Raw genomic sequence first — 15175 nt, 5'->3', positions numbered from 1 at the left:
AGGTGCTCCACATGTTAAATCACTACACCTCGCTTCATTGTCCGCTCTATTCCATCTGAGCATTCCTGACACTAGGGAGACACCCAATTCCTGAGCCTTTGGGCTTCTCTGTTCACTTTGTGTTTATTAGTTATTCTATCACCTCCTGTGTATGTTATGTTATACTGTCTGTGAGTTCAGTTGCTTTGCTTCCCTCTCTGTTCATACACCGGTATACTCCTGTTAGCACTGGTGTGCGTAACATATTCAGCAGCCATACTCCTGTTGAAATTTTGTGGGAATATGGAGTATACCCCTCAAAATACTTTGCAACAGGTGGTCGATCAGGTGCAGGTCCTGACTCGACAATTTAATGAGATGTCCATTAAAATGAACACCCCGCAGGCCGCTAGCGGAGCTCCCGCAGCAGCAGCGGCAAGTTCAGGGGTTAAGGAGCCGAAAGTAAATCTCCCGGATCGTTTTTCTGGAGATCGCTCGCAGTTCTTTTGTTTCAAGGAGAGCTGTAAGCTATATTTCAGGCTTAGGCCCCAGTCTTCTGGGTCGGAGATTCAGCGGGTGGGCATGGTGATTTCCTTGCTACAAGGAGACCCACAGGTCTGGGCATATGGGTTACAGCCTGACTGTCCGTCGCTTAAAAGTGTTGATGCTTTTTTTACGGCACTGGGCAATTTGTATGATGACCCTGACAAGATGGCTTCAGCCGAGGCTCAGATTACGGTCCTTAAGCAAGGGCGACGTCCAGTTGAGGTTTATAGTACGGAGTTTCGGAGGTTGGCTCATGATACCCAGTGGAATGACCCAGCCCTGAGAAACCAGTACCAAAGGGGCCTTTCTGACCAGATAAAGGACCAACTGGTACAATATCCCTCGCCTGATAGCTTAGATCAGCTCATGCAGTTATCCATCCGGGTGGATAGATGGCTGAGAGAGCGTAGGCTTGAAAGGGAGACCGCAGTTTCCTTTTTTCCCAAGGGAACCTCAGACTCTGAGGAATATTCCGAGGAGCCTATGCAGATTGGGGCTACCCGCCTCTCCTCGCGTGAGAAGACGCGGAGGAGACAGCAGGGTTTGTGTTTGTACTGTGGGAATAAAGGTCATGTTGTAGTATCATGCCCAGAAAAACCGGAAAACTTCAGGGCCTGAGGGTGATGGGAAATATCCTGTAAGGCCAGAAGTCAGAATTTCCCAAAAAGACTTTTCTCATTCCGGTGACTTTGGAGATCCTCGGTCAAACTGTCAAGACTGAGGCCTTTGTTGACAGTGGGGCCGATGGGGTTTTCATGGACCGTCAATTCGCCCTGGAACACTCTGTTCCCTCAGTACCTTTGGCATCAGAGATTGAGATCTGTGGGTTAAACGGGGAACCATTGTCCCAGGGTAAAATTACCTCCTGCACCAGCCAAATTCCTTTGTTTATTGGAGCCACACACTCTGAAAAATTGTCTTTTTATGTGACTGTCTGTTCTTTTGCCCCATTGGTTTTGGGGTTACCCTGGTTAAGGGCCCATAACCCTCAATTTGACTGGGTCTCTGGGGAGATTCTTAGTTGGGGTAGTGATTGTTTCAGGAGTTGCTTGAGCCTTCCAGTCAGGCTCTCGCAGCTAAGTTTGCCAGGATTGCTAGGATGTTATGCAGATTTTGCGGATGTGTTCTCCAAAAAAGTTGCGGAGGTACTACCTCCCCATCGCCCCTATGACTGTGCCATTGATTTGTTGCCGGATGCTAAGCTTCCCAAGAGCAGGTTGTACTCCCTGTCACGTCCTGAGACTCAGGCTATGGCAGAGTACATTCAGGAGAACTTGGCTAAGGGATTTATCAGACCCTCACAGTCCCCAGTTGGGTCGGGGTTCTTCTTCGTGGATAAAAAGGACGGTTCGTTGCGACCCTGCATCGACTTCAGGGAATTGAACCGAATCACGATTAAAAACTCGTACCCACTGCCTCTCATTTCGGTTTTGTTTGACCAGCTTTGTACTGCCACCATTTCTTCTAAGATTAACCTACGCGGTGCTTACAATCTAATCCGAATAAGAGAGGGGGATGAATGGAAGACTGCCTTTAATACCCACTCAGGGCATTATGAATATTTGGTGATGCCTTTTGGGCTCTCTAATGCCCCGGCAGTCTTCCAGGAATTCATGAACGATGTGCTCAGGGAATATTTGGATAGATTCTTAGTTGTTTATCTAGATGACATCCTAATCTTCTCTCATTCCCTGGAGGAACATCGGAAGCATGTACGCTTAGTTCTCCAGAAACTCAGAGACCACCAGCTTGGGGCGAAGCTGGAGAAGTGCGAGTTTGAAGTCCAGCAAATCGCATTTCTAGGGTATATTATCTCCTCAGAAGGTTTCCAAATGGAGGGTTCTAAGGTACATGCAGTCCTGGATTGGGTGCAGCCCACTAGTTTGAAGGCGCTTCAGCGTTTTCTGGGCTTTGCGAATTTTTATAGACGGTTTATCGCTGGATTTTCGTCTATAGTGGCCCCCTTGGTGGCACTCACTAAGAAAGGGGCGGATGTTGCTCACTGGTCTTGTGAGGCCAAAGCTGCCTTTGCCCGTCTCAAAAGGGCATTTGTCTCGGCCAAGTTGCTGCGACACCCAGATCCAGAGCGTCCTTTTGTGGTAGAAGTGGATGCCTCTGAGATAGGTATTGGGGCAGTGCTCTCTCAGATGGGGGTGTCTGATAATCGCCTTCATCCCTGTGCTTACTTTTCCCGTAAATTTTCGTCTGCCGAGATGAATTATGATGTGGGTAACCGGGAATTGTTGGCTATAAAGGATGCACTCGGGGAATGGAGACACTGGCTTGAGGGGGCTAAGTTTGTGGTCTCAATTCTCACCGACCATAAGAATCTGGCATATTTAGAGTCAGCGAAGCGGCTCAATGCCAGGCAGGCACGATGGGCTTTGTTTTTTGCTCGCTTTAATTTTTTGATAACATATCGCCCTGGGTCAAAAAACATCAAGGCTGATGCGCTCTCGCAGAGTTTTGCTCCAGTTCAAGAGACCACCGAGGAGCCATTGCCCATTGTGTCCCCATCATGTATTAAAGTGGGCATTACCCAGGACCTCTTGTCATTAGTCCTTAGAGCACAGGAGCAGGCTCCTCCAGACCTTCCGGTAGGTCTCTTGTTTGTGCCTCCTAGGTTAAGACAGCGAGTGTTCCTGGAATTCCATGCCAAGAGGTCGGCAGGGCATCCGGGTATTGCCAGAACTCGGGAGTTGCTGTCTAGGGCGGTGTGGTGGCCCTCGGTGGCTAAGAATGTGGATCAGTGGGTTTGGGCATGTGACGTTTGTGCCCGAAATAAAACTCCTAGAGGGGTTCCTGTCGGCCCATTACATCCACTCTCTATTCCGTCTAAGCCATGGACCCACATTTCCATGGATTTTGTGGTGGACTTGCCCAAATCCTCGGGGATGACAGCCATTTGGGTTGTCGTTTACAGGTTTTCGAAGATGGCGCATTTCGTTCCACTGGTTGGGTTGCCATCGGCCAGACGCCAGATTTCTGTGAGCTTGTCGTCAGGCTACCATCCACAGTCTAATGGGCAGACTGAGAGGGTGAACCAGTCCTTGGAGCAGTTCCTCAGGTGTTATGTCTCCAAGTGTCATACTGACTGGGTTGCACATCTGTCCATGGCGGAGTTTGCCTATAACAACGCGGCTCACTCTGCTACAGGGATCTCTCCCTTCCTTTGTGTGTATGGGCATCATCCTAAGGCCAATTCTTTTGACCCCCTGGATTCCACGCCTGGTGGTTCCTCTGTTGTTTCGGTCCTTAGGGGTATTTGGAGGAAAGTGAAGAAAGCCCTTGTGTCTGTGTCATTAGTGACCAAAAGGGTTTTTGATAAGCGGAGAAGACCCTGCAGCTTCAAATTAGGAGACTTCGTCTGGTTGTCCACCAAGAATTTGAAGTTGAGACAGCCATCTCATAAGTTAGGCCCCCGGTTCATCGGCCCTTATAAGATCACCAGGGTTATCAATCCGGTGGCATTTCAGTTAGATCTGCCCCGTTCATTGGGTATCAATAAAACATTTCATTGTTCCCTTTTAAAACTGGCGGTTAGTAATCCTTCTTCCAGTGGAAGACCTTCTCCTCTTCTGATACGGGGTCAGAGGGAGTTTGCAGTTGAAAGGGTTCTTGACTCAAAGATGGTTCAGGGTCGGCTGTCATTTTTGGTGCACTGGAAGGGGTATGGCCCGGAGGAGCGGTCGTGGGTGCGCAGTTGTGATCTTCATGCCCCCAGACTGATACGCTCTTTCTTCTCGCAGTTCCCCGATAAACCCGGTGGTAGGGGTTCTTTGACCCTTCGTCAGAGGGGGGGTACTGTTAGGATCTCCTGCTCTGTGCTGCCACGTCACCATGGCAACCGGGAGGCAAGTGTTAGCGAAGTAACCTGAGCGCAGCTGATACTCCGGTCCGGGTTTTTACTGTGCAGTGGTTACAGGCTCTGTGCACGGCAGGGAATCCGGCGCTGGTTTTGTGCTCACAGTCTGTGAGGTCTGAGTGGGGCGTGGACAGCACCTGCTATATAAACCATCCTCTCAGGCTAGGCAAATGCTGCTGAATCTTTGTTTGTTAGTCAGTTCCAGAGAGTTAGCTAGTACTGTGTGACTTTGTATTTACTTGTTGCTTACTGCGAATAGGCCTTGGGATTCGGTACTTCATTCTGCCAATCCGGACCTAGCAGTAAGACTGGAGTCAGTTGTTTGACCTGCTGGGGTTCTTTTGCTATTCTGTGAACCCAGCAGGTTTGCGGCTGTACTCTCAGACCTGCTTGCTTAATCCTCCCTCACTGTGCAGGGCGTCCAGGTGTCAGTTTAGTGGCAGTAAGCTGAACCTGTGCCCTGCAAGTGGGGGTTAGGATTGTGGATACTCTCCTTGTGTCTATATTTCTATCTCTGACCAAGGAGTTTATTCCCACACCCGTTGGTAACCCTTTGGGGTTTTTTCTGTTGCTCTTAGCAACATCATTTCAGGTGCTCCACATGTTAAATCACTACACCTCGCTTCATTGTCCGCTCTATTCCATCTGAGCATTCCTGACACTAGGGAGACACCCAATTCCTGAGCCTTTGGGCTTCTCCGTTCACTTTGTGTTTATTAGTTATTCTATCACCTCCTGTGTATGTTATGTTATACTGTCTGTGAGTTTGTTTGCTTTGCTTCCCTCTCTGTTCATACACCGGTATACTCCTGTTAGCACTGGTGTGCGTAACAGCAAATTAGCTAAATCTGAAATGAAGTGGATTTTTAAACTTAAAACCCTAACCCCAGAAGGCCTTAACGGGGATTTTGAATTAAAATGGTTTTTATAGTTCTAACTTGCCAAATCTTTTTTTATTGTATATCCCTTATATTTTATTATGTTCCTGGTATCCTATGAAATATATGTAGTTTTAATATATTTATTTTTTTGTTTTTTAATTACATGTCAATTTGTGGATTTACTTGGACTAAAGAGGAACCGTTTTTCGCTACTTTTGTGCATATGGGACTTCTTTTTACGGACACCACCTTATAAAATAGGTACAGGACTTCCTGACTTTGGAGATGGAATGCACTGACAACTTCCTGGTTTTTGAAGGTGGAACGCATGTTGATTTCCTGTCGCGTCAGCGGAACTTCCGGTGACGGAGTTTCCTGCTGAGCTCTTCTGGACGACGGTGGAACGCATAGTCACTTCCGGTTCCGGGTAGCGGAACTTCCGGTGACGGCGTTTCCTGCTGACGACCGCAGGCGGGAACGAGCCGCCCCATGTGGATCCTGTTTTAGTTGATTATGTTATGTATAAATATCTGTGCCTCCCATTCACCATTATGCTCCTGACGAAGGACCATAGCAGTCCGAAACGCGTTGAGCTGGTGAATTTGGAACGGAGAGTGACCTGATCTGGGACGTCCTAGCTACCTACTGCGCTCATATGGTATCCGGAACCTACAGTGCAGCCCTGAGTCCACCTGAGGAGGGTAACTTTGACCACCAGTGACGACAACACCCTGCTTTTACCACTTCACAGTGGTTATATGTTTGTTTTAATCTGTTAAATTGTGAGTTTCCTGTGTATAATAAATTCCTTTAATCCCCTACAAGTGGATCTGCACCATGATCTCTTTTTCTCTCTGCTTGAGTTAAGGAAATTGATTCACAGAACCTAAGGACATAAGAATTACGGGATCTTTAGGAACACAGAAACCTCCATATTTTCATTCTCTATGTAAGACTTTTTGATATTTTTGCGCCGTTAAGACAAAATTTTCGATTTGTACAATTATTCTGGAATTGTTTGTGAAGGTTCCTCTTGTCTTAATGGCTGCATTAGATCATTGGCAGCGCATTGAATCACTTACCTCTTTTTGTGTATAAAATGTACTGTAGTATACAATTAAAGATGAAGTAGGTCAGCATAACCAATATCAGGGTACAAGAGGAAACAGGTAAAATACAAAGTCAAGCAGATCCGATGTCAGGGCAGGCGGCAAACAATCTTAGTCAAAAACTATCAGAGGTCAAAAACACAGGGGTAAAATAATGAGACTGCATCCTGTAGCTGGATGGCACAACTGAAGCTTAAGCTTTTACTTCAGGTTCAATTATCTCTGCCTGTTTATCTGAGAGTAATCCAATGAGAGGATGATTGCACAGCAGTGTGTGATTAACATAAATATACAGCTGTACAGCTACAACTGATTACAGAGCATCCCGGTCACTATATGTGGTGGATTTTACATATGAGCTGCAGGACTGCAGCCCCCCAGTAAAATCCTCCACTTTAGTGAGCTCAGCTAAGCCAGTTGCAGTCTGTGCCTGCACTGGTTTCACTGTGACTGGCAGTGACTCCCTATTGGAAGTGCTACCTGCCAGTCACCTGCAGAACTGCAGTCCCGTTAGAAGATTTTTCCACCCTCTGGGACTGCCACACTGGGCTGCAATTAGCATAGAGCGTGCTTCCAGTAGGAAGCCACTCCCTGCCTGATCGTCAGCCCCACCTGGCTTCTATGGGCTGCAGCTGATGCAGTCCATAGAAGCCGGGGGTTATGGGCATGTGCAGTCAAGCCATCGCTTGTGCGCATGCACCGGTCCTGTCTCCTCGCCTCCTCCACCTCTCCGGGCATGGGTAGTGGCAGCCGCCTTACCCAAAACAGGCAGGAGCTGCTGCTGGTCACTATGCAACTCAACAAAACCTAGTTGGTTTATTAGCCAACCAGGTTAATAAACGGTATGATAACACAAAAGAGGTTTATAAGGTACAAGTCTGAGTTCAGGGCAACAAGAAAAGTTGTAAAGCAAAATGAGGGTGGCACAGGCGACTAACAGAATAATAACAAACAATATAAAGGTCAGGGCAGAGAGCTTAAATATCAATTACAGTAGCAGGCAAAATTTGAGGCAGACATCAGATGAGAATATCACCTGTAGCGACCTAGACGGATGGCAAGCAGAATAGCTAAGGTGTAAATGTTATGACCGCCAATGAGAATGTGTTGCTATGTTGGATCTCCGACCATCCCAGGTTATTGTGGGCTTTGTGATGCTCAACCAAAAAATGAAAAATAAAGAGTAACTTTTAATACATTTGTTTGTATTTCTGTACAAATATATGGTCATACTCAAAATACACTTGTCTTTAAAATGCTATTCTCAATAACACATCAACCCTTATTCTTCTAAATGATGGTTCTTTATTTTGCAACAATTTTTATTTTTAAAAGAACAGAGTAAAAAACAGATAATAATTTCTATAAAATATCATTTATGTAAATGTTGCGTCAAAAGTCTCCTTACAGCTTCCACTTCTATGCTTCCTCAGGAGAGTCATCAGGAAAGGAATCAAGATGTATCTGTCCTCTGACTCTCTCCAATTATATTAATTTCCTTGAAAATAACCCCCAACCCAAATGCCTCAGCTGTATCCATTATAAACTACTGTACTACTCCAGTGCCATAACTAGGCATTTTTGCGCTGTCTGCAAGAAACGGCATTGGCGCCCCCCCCCCCCCACACACTCACACATGCAAGATAGGTGGCGCGCAAAAATATATATATAGGGGCGTGGCTTTATGGGGAAGGGGAGTGGCCACAAAATAATACCAATTCATACTACGGTGCACAGCAGTCTCCATTAATCAAATTACGCTGCACAGTAGCGCCACTACACCAGGTAGAGCCCCTTTTACACATTGCGGCAGCCAGTCCCCCTTTTTACACATTACGGCAGACGGTGTCCCCCTTTTTACACATTATGGCAGTCAGTCCCCCTTTTTACACATTACGGCAGACGGTGTCCCCCTTTTTACACATTACGGCAGACGGTGTCCCCCTTTTTACACATTGCGGCAGAAAGGATACAGAAAGAGAGAGAGAGAGATACCATCTCCCGCTGGCAGTCAGGCTCCTCGTGCTGGCAGATCCCTCGGTGCAGGCAGAGGAGAAGAAGGAGGAGGGACGGGGACTGGAGCCGCAGCAGCGCTATGTAATTGGTACAGGCACCGCTGCAGCTGTCCCCTCTCCTTCTGTATAGGCTGCCTGGCGCTGCTGTGAATGCTGGGATGAAGGAAGCGCATCCCAGCATTCACAGCAGCGCCGGGCAGCCTATACGGAAGGAGAGGGGACAGCTGCAGTGGCGCCTGTACCAATTACATAGCGCTGCTGCGGCTCCAGTCCCCCTCCCTCCTCCTCCTTCTCCGCTGCCCGGCGCTGCTCTCTCCTCTCCAGCGCGGCGCACGGCACACAGCAGAGGCGGCATGTAATGAGTCAATTTGACTCATTACATGCTGCTGGCCATTGCGCCCTCAGTGCAACTGCGCTGTGTGCCAGGCACACCTGGCACACACATAGTTACGGCCTGTACTACTCTATAAAATACCATACTACTGTATATGGACATTCCTTTCTAACAGTCCAAAAACCCATTCCATATCTGCATGTCAACTCATTAAGGGGGATATTTATCAAAGCCTGGAGAGAGATAAAGACCCAACCAACCAGCTCCTGTCATTTTGCAAACAGCCTGTAACACAGCAGTTAGGAGCTGATTGGCTGGTACTTTATCTACTTCCACTTTATCACTTTCCAAGGCTTAGTACATTGGCCCTCATTCCGAGTTGTTCGCTCGGAGATTTTCATCGCATCGCAGTGAGAATTCTCTTAGTGCGCATGCGCAATGTTCGCACTGCGACTGCGCCAAGTAACTTTACTATGAAGAAAGTAAGTTTACTCACGGCTTTTTCATCGCTCCGACGTTCGCATTGTGATTGACAGGAAATGGGTGTTACTGGGCGGATGCACGGCGTTTTAGGGGCGTGTGGCTGGAAACGCTACCGTTTCCGGAGAAAACGCAGGAGTGGCCGGGGAAACGGTGGGTGTGCCTGGGCGAACGCTGGGTGTGTTTATGACGTCAGCCAGGACCGAAAAGCACTGAACTGATCGCACAGGCAGAGTAAGTCTGAAGCTACTCAAAAACTGCTAACTCGTTTGTAATCGCAATATTGCGCATACATCGGTCGCACATTTAAGAAGCTAAGATTCACTCCCAGTAGGCGGCGGCTTAGCGTGTGTAACTCTGCTACATTCGCCTTGCGAGCGATCAACTCGGAATGAGGGCCCTAGACCCCAAAGAAGCAGCTCCTGAGACTTCAAGCATGGAGTCTGCTCTGATAAAATATATATATTAAATATACCAGCAACTAAAATAGAAAATGTGAGCAATAAGAATTAGTATTGTACATATGTTTGTTATATCTTTTCTCTTGAAAAAAATTGTTTTTCTCTGGGATTGAACTAAATGCACAGTAATTTTTTGGGGAGAATGAAGAATATAGTGGGAGAATGTAATTACCTGCTATAACCCATTTTCACTGAAAAATTCAGATTTTCTTGTAACCCACGATAAGCCCCCTATTCAATTGTCTGCAATATATTAACGGTGAAAATTCTAAATAGGATTAACAGTGAATTTCACTTCACCACCTCTGAGCAGGTGATAAACTTGGGTAAAATCCCTATTTTTAGGTTAAAATGTCAGGATTTGGTTCAGAACACCTGGGACATCCCACTGAATGACTAATTATGGACTCAGAAGTTTTGTGTTTTTTTTTAAATTGGCCAATAATGATATGGTTTTTTTTAGGGTCAAAAAATGGAAAGTGATGGAAATTGCGGTACAAGGTATGGGAAAGGTATATTGGGGGAGTGGTGAAAAGGCTGATCACGGAAAATTTCTGCGTTATCACAGGAAATTGAATTCCCTCCTTTGTGCTTTTCATTTTTGCCTTTGTTACAGTTTCTATTGATTATAAAATATGTACTGATATTCATAAATCTTGTTTTTTTTTTGGTAAGATGATTAATGCACAAGATGTATGCACTAAGGAGCTGATCACCTTGTCATGAAGAGACTATAAGGTATATGCAATTGCGGTCGAATTCCCGAAATTGGCGAAAAACTGGACTTTTTCGCCAAAAAAAAAATAATCGTCAATGCAATTCAGTACTTTCCGTCAAAAAAACGGACTTTCAAAATTCGACTTTTTGAAATTCGACTTTTGTCAAATTCGACTTTTCTGCAATGATACAAGTGCTGCAATTCAACCAAAGTATATTCAATTGAAGTTTGGAAATTCGACAACAGTGCTTTTAGACAGTAAATTCGTCATTTTCAATCCGCCACACTTTGGTGGGTGAAACTAATAAAAAAAATTTAAAACATGTTTTTTTTGGTGTTTTTTTTTTATTGGTAATAGCATATCTATTTATATTAGAAGGGATTAGGTACTTGGTTTGTCTTTTTTGGAGGCACAAGTATTTTTTATATATTTTTAAAAATAATATTTTTTTTTTTTTTTTTTTTAGATGGAATGGTAAAATCCCGGTAAAAAATGGCGTGGGGTCCCCCCTCCAAAGCATAACCAGCCTCGGGCTCTTCGAGCCAGTCCTGGTTATAAAAATCCGGGGGGGAAAATGACAGGGGATCCCCCGTATTTTTAAAACCAGCACCGGGCTCTGCGCCTGGTGCTGGTGCAAAAAATACGGGGGACAAAAAGAGTAGGGGTCCCCCATATTATTTACACCAGCATCGGGCTCCACTAGCTGGACAGATAATGCCACAGCCGGGGGTCACTTTTATACAGCGCCCTGCAGCCGTGGCATTAAATACCCAACTAGTCACCCCTGGCCGGGGTACCCTGGGGGAGTGGGGACCCCTTCAATCAAGGGGTCCCCCCCCAGCCACCCAAGGGCCAGGGGTGAAGCCCGAGGCTGTCCCCCCATCCAAGGGCTGCGGATGGGAGGCTGATAGCCTTGAGAAAATGTAAAGAATATTGTTTTTTCCTGTAGTACTACAAGTCCCAGCAAGCCTCCCCCGCAAGCTGGTACTTGGAGAACCACAAGTACCAGCATGTGGAAGAAAACCGGGCCCGCTGGTACCTGTAGTACTACTGGAAAAAAAATACCCAAATAAAAACAGGAGACACACACCTTGAGAGTAAAACTTTATTACACACCTGCCGACACACACATACTTACCTATGTTGACCCGCCGACTGCCACATCTCCTGATCCGACGATCCGGGGTACCTGTGAATCAAATTATACTCACCTCAATCCAGTGTCCAGATATAAATCCACGTACTTGGCAAAAAAACAAGCCGCATTTACCCGAACCACGGACTGAAAGGGGTCCCATGTTTACACATCAGACCCCTTTCCCCGAATGCCGGGACACCACGTGACTGCTGTCACCGAGGTCCCTTCAGCCAATCAGCGAGCGCAACGTCTGCGGATTGGCTGGACGTCTGAGCTGTCAGACAGCGCCTCGCAAAGCCTCTCCATTATACTCAATGGTGGGAACTTTGCGTCAGCGGTGAGGTCACCCGTGGTCAGCGGCTGACCGCGGGTAACCCCACCGCTGACGGCAAAGTTCCCACCATTGAAAGTAATGGAGGGAGCTGTGCGATGCGCTGTCTGACCTCAGACGCGCACAGCCAATCAGGTGAGCGCCACGGAAGTAGCGCTTCCTGATTGGCTGAAGGGACCTCAGTGACAGGAGTCACGTGGGGTCCCGGCACATTTGGGGAAAGGGGTCCCATGTGTCAACATGGGACCCCTTTCAGTCCGGCATGGTCGGGTATGCGTTTTCTTTTTTTAACAAGTACGTGGATTATCTCCCGGACACTGGATCAGGTGAGTCTAATTTTTTTCACAGGTACCCCGGATCGTCGGAGACTGTGGCAGTCGGCGGGTCAACATAGGTAAGTATGTGTGTGTCGGCAGTTGTGTAATAAAGTTTTACTACCAAGGTGTGTGTCTCCTGTTTTTATTTGGATATTTTTTTCCAGTAGAACTACAGGTACCATACTACCAGCGGGCCCGTTTTTCTCCCGCATGCTGGTACTTGTGGTTCTCCAAGTACCAGCTTGCGGGGGAGGCTTGCTGGGACTTGTAGTACTACTAGAAAAAACAATATTCTTTCACATTTCTCAAGGCTATCAGCCTCCCATCCGCAGCCCTTGGATGGGGGGGACAGCCTCGGGCTTCACCCCTGGCCCTTGGGTGGCTGGGGGGGACCCCTTGATTGAAGGGGTCCCCACTCCCCCAGGGTACCCCGGCCAGGGGTGACTAGTTGGATATTTAATGCCACGGCCGCAGGGCACTGTATAAAAGTGACCCCCGGCTGTGGCATTATCTGTCCAGCTAGTGGAGCCCGATGCTGGTGTATAAAATACGGGGAACCCCTACTCTTTTTGTCCCCCGTATTTTTTGCACCAGCACCAGGCGCAGAGCCCGGTGCTGGTTTTAAAAATACGTGGGATCCCTGTCAATTTTTTCCCCGGATTTTTAGAACCAGGACCAGCTCGAAGAGCCGAGGCTGGTTATGCTTTGGAGGGGGGACCCCACGCCATTTTTTGGGGGGGTTTTCCCATTTTTTCAAGTTTTTGAAAAAACCGGATCAAAATCCGTCAAATCGGCCGTTTTTCGGCCGCGGGACTGTCGAATCCGTTTTTTATTGCATATGGTCAATTTCGGCACCCACTTGCCGAAATTAGCCTGTCGACTTGTGTCGAGTTGAAAAACGGCCGATAATTTGCCGCGATTCGACGCTAATTGCATATACGCCTATGCAAGCTCAATCATGAATATTTCCTTTGCAATCTATTTTTTTCTTTACCTACAGGTGATTGTGGAAAGTAAACAACTGTGACACGAATGGATGATGAGAACTCTGTCACCTTCAGAATATTTCTTGTTTTGTACATTTTACAGATAAAATAAATGTAAACCATGCATTTCAGATAGGAAGTTCTAAAGTTGGATTACTAAAAGTAGTGGCGCCAAGAGGGGGGAGGGAGAGGGTACTAATTACCCTGGCCCAGGTCTGATGGAGAGGCCCAGGTCATCCTCCCCTTACCTGGCAGCAGCAGATGCAGCTCTTCTCCTCAGCCCAGCATACACTGCTGTGCGCAGGGCTGGAGTGTGGTCAGGGAAGTACTATTTTTTCCTGTATTTTTTTCTAAGGGTGCATGGCCACGCCTCCTGTGATTTGGCCATTCCCCTGAAAAGTACCCAGGCAGGCTTTCTACTAGCCTGACTAAAAGACACAACAGGGAAGCAAAACAGAAAATGTATCCCTTCAGCTAGATCATTTGGATACACAGAATTTCACATAATCAAAATGATATAGGGGTCTATTCCAGAGGCGTATCTAGAGAGGAGGGGACCCGTGTGCATTCTCCATGTATGGGCCCCCTCATCTCCCATAGCCAGCAGTGCCACTGTATGCGCTTTGAGCACTAAGATTCTGGCACAGTGCTAGAGCCCACAACGCATGCACAGGACTCCGAAAAAATGGACGCGGTTCCATTTTTTAGGAGTTCTGCACATGCGCTGTAGACCCTGGCACTGTGCCAGTGTCTCTAGTGCTCAGGGCACTAGCAGCGGCGGTGCCGGCTACGGGAGAGGAGGGGGCCCACACATGGTCGCCGATGGACATAGGAAAGGTAAGTATAGAAGAAATTGGTGCAGTGTGTGTGGTGTGGACCCATGGGCCCGTGTGCACCGCACACACTGCACCCATTATAGGTACGCCACTGGTCTATTCATAAAGCAGTGAAAAAGAGTGGAGAAGTTGCCCATGACAACCAATCAGAGTTGAGGTAACATTTATAAAGTGCATTCTATAAAATTATAAGTAGCAGCTGATTAGTTGCCATGGGTAACTGAATAGACCCCTTCATTTTTAAATACAATGAATCGAGGTTTGGTGTCTTCTAAGGGATTGTCAACTCTTGGACATTATTCTCTCTCTTTCAGCAGTGCTCACCTTAAGCTAGTCTGACAGCCACTTGTTGCAGGTGAAAGAGCAGTGGACTTTCAGGCCTGGGGGACGGAAACCATTCATAATATTCTACACACAAGAGGGAATAAGTGCTCTGTGAATGAAGCAACTAATATAGACTAATTTGCTGCAGTCAATGGAAGTTGAAATTGCCCACAGAGGTAGGTTAGTACACCTGTGTAAGTGGCAGATAGCAGGTAATAGCTGGCTACTCGGGGGCAAATTTCCCACTTAAAAACTTTTTTTCTGAGTACTCTTTAGAAAGATGGATGCTCAAAAAGGGGGCAACCTCTTTTGAAGACCAATAACCATAAAATACATACTGCCACACATAAATCATCTTTATGTTTTGGTTTTAGTTAGAGATGTGCGGCGGGCACTTTTCGTGTTTTGTATTTTGGTTTTGGTTCTAAGTCCCTGCTTGTGTTTTGGTTTTGGGTTGGTTTTGCCAAAACCACCCTTTCGTGTTTTGGTTTTGGACCTGGATGATTTTTGAAAAAACTCATAAAAACAGCTAAAATCACAGTATTTGGGGGTAATTTTGATCCTACGGTATTATTAACCTCTATAACATTCATTTCCACTCATTTTCAGTCTATTCTGAACACCTCACAATATTGTTTTTAGGCCAAAAGGTTGCACCGAGGTCGCTGTATGACTAAGCTAAGCGACACAAGTGTGCGGCACAAACACCTGGCCCATCTAGAAGTGGCACTGCAGTGTCAGACAGGATGGCAGTTTAAAAAAATAGGCCCCAAACAGCACATGATGCAAAGAAGAAAAAGAAGTACACTGAGGTTGCTGTATGACTAAGCTAAGCAACACAACCACCTGGCCCA

Source organism: Pseudophryne corroboree, chromosome 6 (assembly GCF_028390025.1).
Source record: "Pseudophryne corroboree isolate aPseCor3 chromosome 6, aPseCor3.hap2, whole genome shotgun sequence".
NCBI lineage: Eukaryota > Metazoa > Chordata > Amphibia > Anura > Myobatrachidae > Pseudophryne > Pseudophryne corroboree.
Note: the sequence above shows the minus strand (reverse complement) of the source record.